The sequence below is a fragment of the Microcebus murinus genome, chromosome 11 (genome assembly GCF_040939455.1).
Source record: "Microcebus murinus isolate Inina chromosome 11, M.murinus_Inina_mat1.0, whole genome shotgun sequence".
NCBI classification, from domain to species: Eukaryota; Metazoa; Chordata; class Mammalia; order Primates; family Cheirogaleidae; genus Microcebus; species Microcebus murinus.
Genome location: NC_134114.1, coordinates 78,387,104 through 78,399,136, shown reverse-complemented (window position 1 = coordinate 78,399,136; position 12,033 = coordinate 78,387,104).

Genomic DNA, 12,033 nt, shown 5'->3' with positions numbered 1-12,033 from the left:
CATTTATATAACATTCTTGAAATGACATTATATTTATTATTCATAAAATGGAAAATGATCATCATAACAGTCTTTATCTTCATCATCTTCATGTTGACTAGGCTGAAGAGAAGGAAAAAGAGGAGGGGTTGATCTTTCTGTCTCACAGATGGCAGAGACAGAAGAGGTGGAGGAGGTGAAAGGAGAGGCAAGAGAGACAGGCACACATTGTCATTTCTGTCTGATTTTTATGCTTTTTCAACTCTCTAATAATATTTTCATATAGTACCAATCCTTCCTTCATCTTTTGCTTTAGGTTCAGTGCCGATATCATAGACGAATCCATGTCATAAAAGCAGTCTTGAATAATGAGAACTCTTCTGCCAGGATGTTTAATGTTGGTTTGTTTTCTGGCACTGCTTTTTCTACATCTTCTTCTTCATTTCCTGTCCCTGGTTCAGAAGCCCTCATATTCATCAAGTTGGCTCCTGTTAACTCCTCTGGCATGGTGTCTATTAGCTTTTGAATTTTTCTAAGATTCATATCTTGAATCCCTTCACCTCCACTTTTTTTTTCCTTTCTTACGCAACATCCACAATCTCTTTCATGATTTCCTTGACTGTCTCTGTTGTAAATCTGGTGAAATCATGCACAACCTCTAGATCAGTTTTCTGTAGCAAGAAATTTATTGTTTCAGGCTTAATGGCTTTCCTGGCTTTTTCTATGACAGTGGTGGCATTTTCAATGGTATAATTCTTCCAGGCTTTCATGATGTTCTTTCTATTGGGGTTCTCGTCCATAGTGTTGCCAATACTTTTCATAGAGTACTGTGTATAATGAGCCTTAAAGGTCCTTGTGAGCTCCTTATCTACAGAGTGAATTAAAGGTGTTGTGTTTGTAACTAGGTCACTTTGATGTCTTTGGTGTTGAACTCATGGTGTTCTGGATGGCCAGGGGCATTTTTCAATATCAAAAGAAATGTAAAAGGCAGTCCCTTACTGGCAAGGAACTTCCTGACTTCAGGGACCAACCACTGATGGAACTAATCCACAAAAAAGCTTCCCATTGTCTAGGCCAAGGATCCTCAAACTTTTTAAACAGGGGGCCAGTTCACTGTCCCTCAGACTGTTGGAGGGCCGGACTATAGTTTAAAAAAAAAAAAAAAACAAAAACTATGAACAAATTCCTATGCACACTGCACATATCTATTTTGAAGTAAAAAAACAAACGGGCAAAAACACCCGCATGTGGCCCATGGATCGTACGTAGTTTGAGGACGCCTGGCTAGGCCTTCTTGTTGTACAACCAGAAGACTGGCAGCTGGTCTTTATCTTTTCTCTTCAAGGCTTGAGAGTTAGTCAATATATAGATAAGGACAGTCTTGATCATAAACCTGACTGCATTTGCGCAAATCAGTGTAGAGTTAGGCCATTCCTTCTTGCCTTAAATCCGGGTGCTCTTTTCTTTTCCTTACTAAGAAATGTCATTTGTGGCATTTATCTTTTAAGAATAGGGCATTTTCATCTGCATTAAAAGCTGTTCAGGAAGATATCCTTTCTCTTCAATGCTTTTCTTAATGATGTGTGGGAATTTGTTTGCTGCCTGTTGGTTGGCAGAAGCTGTTTCTATTATCTTGACAATTTTAAGCCAAACCTCTTTCTAAAATCAAACCATCTTTTTTTCTTTTCTTTTTTTTTTTTATTTAGGCATATTATGGGGGTACAGATTTTAAGGTTTCAATAAATGCCCTTCCTCCCCTCCCCCCACAAGTCTGAGTCTCCAGCATGACCATCCCTCAGATGGTGCGCATATCACTCGTTATGTATGTATATACCCGCCCCCCCTCCCACCCCTCCCCAATACCCTATTACTGTAGTACCTATGTGTCCACTTAGGTGCTACTCAGTTAATACCAGTTTGCTGGAGAATATATCTGGTGCTTGTTTTTCCATTCTTGGGATACTTCACTTAGTAATATGGGTTCCAGCTCTAACCAGGAAAATATAAGATGTGCTATATCACCATTGTTTCTTAGAGCTGAATAGTACTCCATGGTATACATATACCACATTTTATTAATCCATTCTTGGATTGATCTCTCTCAAACCATCTTTTGCTGGCATTAAATTATCCAGCTTTAGATGCCCCATCTTCTTTTTGCTTTATAGGTATGCCTTTCTTACATCAACCCTGCCCCCACATAAAATGTGCATTTTCAATATGAGATAAAAGGGTATTTTACAAAGTAGGTGAGGTTTTTATGCCTGCTGGCATGGTTACAGTGATAGCTTCACAAATTTCTTTTTCTTTTTTTATAGTGGTTCTTACACTGTATTCATTTATCTGGAAAAAACGAGCAAACCCATAGCTATAGAACTCAATCTACAATACATATCTAGCACTTCAACTTTTTATTCTAAGGTCATGACTTTTCTCTGCTTCTTAGAGGCACTTCCAGAACCACTAGTGGGACTTTGTATGGGTCTTATGGTGTTATTTAAGGTTTATAGTATTGTTCTAAACACAATGGGAAATATGTGAGAAACACAAGAGGTCACTTTTTACTGCAATACGCAATTTCCTAGAGAGAGGAGCTGTTCACGTGAAGATAATTAGTGTCACATGGTGCTTTCAGTGGATAATTACAACACTTGAGTTCACTGCAACCATAATACAGTATGTACTATAGTTAGTTTTACACGGTTATGATTTAATACTGAGTCTTATTTACATTTCTTTCAACTGTGAGGAGCAAAGAGCACCATGTATGATTTGTGCTTGTATGAATAGTTTTGATAAAACTTTTAATAATGAATTTGTTTATATTTTATAGTAGTAAATGATAAAATAGACTCAAATCTACACGTAGTTTATGCATTCATGACGTAACTTTTTAACTTTTTGATATTTCTAGGTTACATGGTTCATCTGTGAAAATTTCAAATTGTTTCAAATCTCCAAAAAATTTTCCAATGTATTTATTTTGAAAAATCCACGTAGAAGTGGACCTGCACAATTTATACCCTCATTGTTCAAGGGCCAACTGTATTGTACAAAATATTATTCCTCATTTAAAATCTGGAATGGTAACATTCTCCAGGCTTTGCCAATGACTCTTTTGTCTTCTTACTTTATTTAACTTCCCTGTGTGATAATATTCACACTTTAAATTCCAGTTACCTACCACAAGTTGATGACCATTAGGCCTATATCACTAACTGAGACTATGTCTCTAATGTCTCGAATATTTTATATATACAATTTCTTCCATGTATGTACAATTGATAAACTCACTATCTTCAAAAGTATACTTTTCTTTCTTTTCAATTCTATTCCTTTTCTGATTCTTTTTATTTCATTTAATGGCATCACTATCCACTACTTTCTTTAATAGGTAGAAACTTGAGAGTCATTTTTGAGTTTTCTCTTTTCCTTACTCCCCATAACCTAATGTTCAGTAAGTTCCATTAATTTCCCCTAACATATATTACTAGTAGTCATTGACTTCACTCTTGCCATTTGGTTCAGACAGTCATCCTTTGTCACTTGGACACTTATTATAGCCTGCTGCTTTTTCTCTGTGAACTCACTTTCAATATCCTATTTAAAATATATAAACAGTTCTGCACTGACCAAAGAATAACATCCCATATTAGCAGGGCATGTGAGGTCTTTGCTAATCTTTATTATACTATTCTTGTTACGAATTCTCATCTCAGTGACCTGGTACCTACTTTGTGCTTCTGAGGTTTCTAAGACACTTGTACCAATGCTCCCTCTCACAGCAATGCTATCACTGATGTGCCTCAAGCATCCTGTTTCCTTGACTAACTCTGTTCACTTCCAGGGTTCATTATAAGCATTAGGGTTTATCTTTCCTTATACCTTCACAATTAATTAAGTTCTCTTCTTGTATACTTTCTGTGTACTGCATTCATATTCTCACTTGCCCACCACAAATATTTTCATGCTATTTAAAATGTTGACTTAGTTGTCTTACATTTTAATGAGATTATGTGATTTCTTTTAGGGTAACGGCTACATTTTATACACATCTGTATTTAAAATCATTTAAATAATTAGCAGTTGTTAGATGACTAACAGAGTGCCTTCCACAACTAGAAGTTCAATAATTGTTGAACAAGTAAATGAATATACAAATAAATTAATTTTTTAATAAAAAATTTCCAATTTGTCTGCCTTTAGCCTATTTGATTTTGAAGTACATTATAAAAGATACTTTTTCACTCTTATCCTTGAACAAATCCCACCTCAGACTTTTCTTTTTCTGAGCAGAGGGAGTTTAATTCACAACATTGATATGTGACATCAGTTTTAAGCAGTATCTCTTTCCAGTGAACAGGGCAGTAAATCATGTGAAGGGCATCCTCAATCACCTCTGTCTCCCCTTCACCCTCACTTCCACCCCCAACCTGGAAAGCTATGAACTTAGAAAGTCTGGCTCTTCTTCCTTAAAGAGGATTGACCTGTAAGAATCACATACTTTTCACAAGGTTGGAGGTGAACACTTTATAGATCAGACAATTTAACAGATTCTGTCTTCAAGTTTCTTGCAAGTGCCTACCTTCAACAAATGGTTCTAGAAATGATGCTCAAAAAAACTTCAATAGCACACTTTTGATTCATTTTCAGTCCTCTTACAAGTATGGATTTATTAACTTGGTATATTAGTTCAGGTGCAATGTAGACATCAAGCTGAGATAGGGCAATAAAGACAGACCTTAATGGAGACAAAGAATAAAGGAGTGGGGGGAAAGGAGTAAGGCAAGGAGAGCCCATGGACTGCAATGCAGGTCCCACACACAAAGAAGAAGGGTAGAGAGAGGTAGATTACATAGGCAGAATCAGACTTCTTTTAGTTCTAAGAAAATTTCAGCCAGGCTGAGGGAGAATCCTCAAGATGAAAGCTCCTATTAGGGGAGTACTTGTACTCCCACCGTGCATAGGGACTGGCAAAAGGAAACATGGCCTCAGTCCACAGTTGGTGATGGGCTCTCACAGGCTGCAGCTGGGGCTGTTAGTCAACTGTGCTCTGTGTAGTTGACTATCTGAGCAGTCCATTTTCATGGCTGCCACACTTGGGTCTGAGAAGAATGCACAGAATAATGCCTTTCAGAATAATTAATCTTGGCAATCTTTACATTTCTGTCCTTTAGGAAAATAAAGATCTTCCCAATCATTTAGAGATTTAAATCATCTTTGGTCATCAAACATCTTGTAGGAGAGCATTACACTTAAAGAACACAGAATCATCATATTTTCTCTGCAATACATACCATTACTTTTAACAAAGTATAACCCACATGTATTTGCTTAAAATATCCTTAAGTACATTTTAGAGAATATGAAATAATCTGTCATCATAATTCAAATGTTATTTGCTCATATGTATGTACACTAATAATTCCTTCAAATAAAACTAACAAATTACTCATTTAAATAACCAAAATCCCTAATTTAGTTATTTAAGCCTTTTATACATAATAAACATTGTCAATAGTTTGACATAACTAAATCCCATGAAATACTTATTATAAAATTTGAAGCCATATACACTACTGGGAAGTGTTGTAACAGTAAACAGATTAGATTTTTGAGTCTCAATTGACTATAACCCTTTATGTTCCTCATAAGTAATTGAATATGTCTGAATCTATTTCCTTAACTATTAAATAGGAAAAAGTAATACAAACTTTGTAAGGATTTGAGGATCATTTAAAGATAAAGTTTGTAAAGACTTTAATGCAGTGCTGAACATATAGTAGTTACTAAAAAAAACCAAAAAAACAAAAAAACATATACTTGGGAGTCCAGGTAAGTTTATATTTATACAAACTTAATCTTTAATATTAAAGTTAATATTTATCAAAACAAAATTCAACATTTTAGTTTAATAAGCATCTCTAATCTATTTTCTTAACTGCCAAATGGGGATGATAACAGTTCATATTTTATAGATTGTCATGAAGATTGCCTATGGAAGTAAAAATGTAAAATAACTTATCTGCATATGTATGTGTGTATCTATCTTTTTATCAATTATCAATTGTCTGTCTAAGTTTATAGTATGTAACAAGCATCTAATAAATATTAGGTATTGTTATTGTCCTTACCATAATACTTCTCAGCTTCCTCTTCCTTTATCACCATCAATATCAACAAGTTCCATGAGGGGTAACTTTGCATCATGTTGCAAAATTCCTACCAGGTAAAAAAGAATCAGCTAATATTTGTTAGAGGGAGGGCACTGAGCTAAAAGGAAACTTAACTACTGGGAGGATTCATGAAGAACGAGTAATCATTTGAAAGAGGTATATAAGAAAGTGAAACAGTAAATAAGAAAGCAACTGCTTTTCGATTCTTTTTAATTTTTTTCTCACTTTATTATGCTTAATGAACAGCATAAATAAAATTATCTGGCACAAGTTGAAAATAAAAAAGGAGCAAACAGAAGTTCAAGATAAACCAAAGTATTGGTATGCTGTACTCACTTGCTAGTTTAGTGTATGAACAACTTTCCTTTATTCCACAAGGGACAAAATAGCACACACACATAAATGTATTGAATTGAAGTAGCACCAAAAGACAAAGTAGAGAATTGTAAATTTTCAGTGGCTTAAGATAAATTAAAGTATTAAAAGTAATGAAATTCAAATGAACACAATTTAAAAGCCCAAAATGTGCTTTGAAAAGCACAACTCCCTATGTACATATTTGATACAATTACTGCTAATTTTACTATATGATAGAAATAGTTATCACTAGCAGCGCAGTTCATAAATAGGAAAATATGTAGCATGTACTTACAGTCAAAATCTCCCCTTTCTTGATATTTTAATCTTCCCTTTGTGATGGTTATTGGATGAATAGACTGCAAAATATCCTGGCATGTCCTGGGTAAATAAATTTCAGAGCAAAGTGAAAGACTATAAAATTTGCTTTTCACATCTATTTTGCATTATGAAAAGTATTTGGTTCTTTTGAAATTACAATGGAATGGAAATGACAAATAAAAGCTATTTTTTTGACTGTAGAAACACAGAATTTAGTATAAAGGATGTGGATAGTTTTTATGGATTCAAAAATGTATCTACTCCTATAATTTTTCATGTGAAATGATTCTTTCAAGGGCAATTATTCTTTTTCTTACTGTGGTAAAAATAAATAAATGAAATTGTTTTGCTTTCATATTCGTTGTTCCCATGGTGTGTTCTTCTCATGTCCAGAATCCATTATAATTAAACATCTTCCAACTAAGTACATCAGGTCCTAGAATAATGTCATTGTTTAGGTCAATCCTGTTTCATTATAATGTTAACAAGAAAAAAAAAAAAAGATTCCTGGCCAGGGTCACCGTCTGTGTGGGGTTTGCACATTCTTCCCATGTCTGCACCAGTGTTGTCTGGGTACTTCAGTTTCCTCTCACATTCAAAAAATGCGCAAGTTTCTTGAATCTTGGTGAATAAAGTGTCCCAGTCTGAATGAGTGTGGATGTGCATGAGTATGCCCTGCAACGGAATGGTCTTTCCAGGGTTGGTTCCTGCCTTGTACTCTGAGCTGCTTTGATAGGCTCCAGCCACCCACAACCCTGAACTGGAATAATTGGGTAAATAATTATCTTACCTGTGTTTATTTATCTTTCTTAAATATGTATACAGCTCACATTTATTCCAATGTTTAATGTTAGAAGTGTTTTGATCTTTCTTTAGAAGTTCAGCGATTGCTATTGATATCTGTCCCCTGCCAACCTTATGTTGAAATTTGATTCCCAGTGTTGGATGTAGGGCCTAATGGGAGGCGTTTGTGTCATGAGGGTGGATCTCTCAAGAATAGATTAATGCTCTCCCTCATAGATGTTTGAGTTCCTGCCAAAGCTGGTTGTTTAAAAAAGCCTGGAACCTTCTCTCTTGCGCGCTCTCGCTCGCTCTCTCTCTCTCTCTCTCTCTCTCTCTCTCTCCCTCTCTCGTTTCATTTCTCACCATATGATCTCAGCACAGGAAGGCTCTTACTCATCTTCTGTCATGAGTGCAAGAAGCCTGAGGCCCTCATCAGATGCATATGCACAAACAGGAACCTTCTAGCTATCCAAAATCCTAAGCCAAATAAATCTTTTTTCTTTATAAATTATCCAGCCTCAGGTACGCCTTTATAGCAACAAAAATGGACTTAGACATTGATGTGTTTGTGAATAGAAATATGCTGTTGGAACTTGAGTCTTGTTTATGTCAATTAGCCTATGGTAAAATTGGTTTTATTATAAATTGTTCACTTAAAGTGGCAGTTTCTAAGAACCTATCAATGGCATTAAGTAAGGTTTTACTGTACATTTTCTTTATATTAAATAAAGCTTTCACTCACTCTATAAAATTCATAATCAATATTGTAAAATACTTTTTGCTATATGTATGTGTGTGTGTGTATATATATATATATCCTTAAATGAATTCTAATTTAGTGTTATGATAATTTATTCATTGCAATTTTTAGCAATAGGGTGGTGTTTCTGACAGGGTGGTTATGATAAACATATATGAAGAAAAAAATACTTAACCTACTTCAAAATTCATCTTTCCTATTCTCACTCTTTACCTATTAACTCAGTTTGTGGAACTAAGGCCTAGTAATATGAATTATATATAATATATGCCTACTGTAATTCTGTTTGAGAGCTACTCTCATAACTTCTAGCTAATGTTGTCTAAAGAAAATTAAGTCATTTTCATCTGCTGGCTTTAGTTGTTAATTGTTAACAACTGTTGTTTTTGAACTAATTTTTACAGTTTAGTTAGAAATTGACAAAGTAAAGCTATTTTCCTCCTGAAGTATCCCTAGATTTACATTGCAAGTTTCATTATATTTATAACACTTAAAAATTTTATTGTTTTAAGATATTCTGGAAGATTTAAACAGGGTAACCTTGTAAATAAGATTATGGATAGAAGATTTTATGATTTTTTACTTATGTCTTTCATGACACTCTTCAGCTAGAATAAGCTTCTAAACCTTCTATAAGATAAGAAGGAACAAGAAATAATGATAAATAATCAGATAAGATTAATGTCAGTAATATCAGATATTGGAAGAGATGACAATGAAACCAAATTTAAATCTGTTGCTTTAGGTAAAAGCTATATCAGCTTGTATCAATTTGGTTCAGTGAGCTTACACTTAGTAGGTTTGAGTAATTATATAAAGTTTAGAAACTTCACCTAATGTGATATATTTAATGCTGTGGAAAAAATAATTTTGGTAAGGTTTGTTTATACATTAGCAACAGTATTAGAAATTTAAGAAATTAGATAGTTTCTGTGGGAGTGCAGTTTTAAATGCTTGGAGACTATGAACATTTGCTGCTGTGCTTGCACATGTGTGTCTAACAGCATGACTGACAGATTCTGAGGCTCATCATGGCCAAAGAGTTTGAAGGATGATATTTGGGAAATCTAACTCCTAACATTCTGAAGTTTTTAGGAAAAAAATTATTTTTGACAACTTTTGTGATTTAGAAAGAAAATGTATTTTCTTTCAATTATTCTTAATTGAATACTCATCAGATTTTGAGATATATGAACAAAGAATGGGGTGTGGAAAATTATTTGACTTTGCTTCCTATGGTCACCCTCTTCATCTTCATCTGGCCATCATCTCTCTTTGTCTTTGAGTTCCAGTTCCTTCGCTGAGAATCTATTTATGGACTCATTTAGGATAACTCTTCAAAATTATCATAAGATTCACCATAAAGGTTTTTAAAAATAATATTCACATAGATTCAGAACATTTCTTGTTATGCCTGTGCCTATTTCACATGTAGTTTTAACTATTGGGGATGAAAAAATATTTTTCTTGTATTTCTATGGGATATGTTCCCAGGTTTAAAAAGGTAATACACTTTGTACATTGGTTTTGAAACCAGGAATCTTACAGAACTCTTATTTTAATGGATTATCAGTAAATTATTAATTCTTGATAAAAATCAGATGATACACTTTATGCCTGCAAATGATTATTTTATTTATCCTTTCTAATATTTATTTTTTTCTTTTGTCAATGTTATTGTACTAGGCAAAAAAGGCTATGTCAAACCTAGCTGTGCATTAGTATCAGTAGGGATCTTTTAATAGTTACTGCTATTTGACACTCACATATGTTTTAATTTTCTATCCCTGTCATAATAAATTACAAAAAAAATAGCAATTAAAAAAAATGTTGGGCACAGCATGGATGAACTTATTACTCTGTTTCAGATCTCAAAGGACTGCAATTGCGCTGTGGACACAGGTGCATTTTCTACTGAAAATCTGGAGAAGTATCCATTTTCAAGCCCATTCAGGTAGGTAGAATTTAGTTTCTTGTGATTATAGGACTTAAACTTCAATTTTATTGAGAGTTACCAAATGTTCTTCTGATAGTAACAACAATCAGATCCAATTTTCTTCTTTCTTCAACTAGGTGAACATAAAAAAAAAAAGATTTTAGTCTAGCTCCCCTTCTGCTACCGCTGGTTTCTTGTAAACAATATTTATTCAGCACTTAGTCTAGCCAGACACCATGTTTGGCACTGGAGATGCATATTTCAAAGACACAATTGTCATATTTAAGTTTGTTTCACCTAACCAGGCAAAATTTAAGCATATATCATCTTCTTATTACTTTGAGGGGTAGACCTACCTGTGAATATATCAGAAAGGAATATGTGAAAATCTATTTCCACTGCCAACTCTTACATAATTTGCCCACACTTCTTTTAGGTTGTGACTGTGCTTTTATCTAAACCTAAACAAATTTCGAGAGAGGGAGAGAAACGAAATTCTGTATACTCCTTTAGTATACCTGGGTGAAATCTTTGTAGATTAAATACTGCTTTGTACCAGATAAATATTTAATTAATATGGTTTTTCTCAGTTTGATTTGTGGGAGGTGCTTTGAATTCACTGCAACATGTGGGTTTGATAAATGTGAGGATTATTACTACTGAAATTATTACAAGGGCATTTTTTCCCTCCATTCCAGATTTTGAACTGCAAGCACTTTTAGCAGCATACTTAAGTTCTATCCTAGAATTATAGTATGCACTTATTCAGCAGAATTTGTTTTATATTTATCTAGACGTTTGTTCCAGTTGCTTCCCCAATGCTAATAGGCACAGGAATTATCTGGGGAGCTGGTTCAAATGCAGATTCTGATTCAGTCTTCTGAGGTCACAGCTTTTCTGCATGACTAACAAGCTCCACAGTGATGCTGATGCTGTTCCTACAGCGACCATACATTGAAGAGCAAAGCCCTAAAATAAAATCATTAAACTGAGACATGAAATGAAAATTTTAGTCTCAGTCCTCATTATTCAGTTGATGACCAAGAGCAAATTACTTTACCTCAAGGAGGCTGATTCTTTTCATTTATAATGAAAAGATATTCAAGTTACTATTCCATGATTCTCATGTTTATATATTTGTTTATCAATTAAGAAACTACTGATCACTGAGGTAAAGTCAGATATTTCTCAAATTCACATGTAAGTGGCAACTCCCAGTTGCTGACCCTAGGTTTTCTGATGGCAATTTGAAGCTTCTTTTTCACTTTACCACACCAGCAACAGGACTTGAACCCATTTATATAGAGCATCTAGCTGAAAATAAGAGAAATCATGCAGAGCTATTTTACAAGATATCTTGAGAAATTTTAGTAAATTGGACTATGATTACTTTAAATGGATTTTATATTTTTCATGCTGTACCAATAGTTTTCTCTCTATTTTATTCATTTCCGCTATTCATTACTTTTATTCCCTAGCCCTTTCTCCTACTTTTAAGCAACCCTTGACCAAGTGATAGCAGCACCTTTAAGCAAAGTGATTCTTCACAGCAGTCTTACATCAATGCCAGCTGTGATTTCATTTATATTGAATCACTGTAATTCTTGAAACAATTTATGAAGTTGTTCTGCAACTCTGATTTAAACTTATATTTTCATGAAATAAAGGCACACGAGACTATATTCATCTGTATTGTTCTACTTTTTCATTTTTGTAACTAA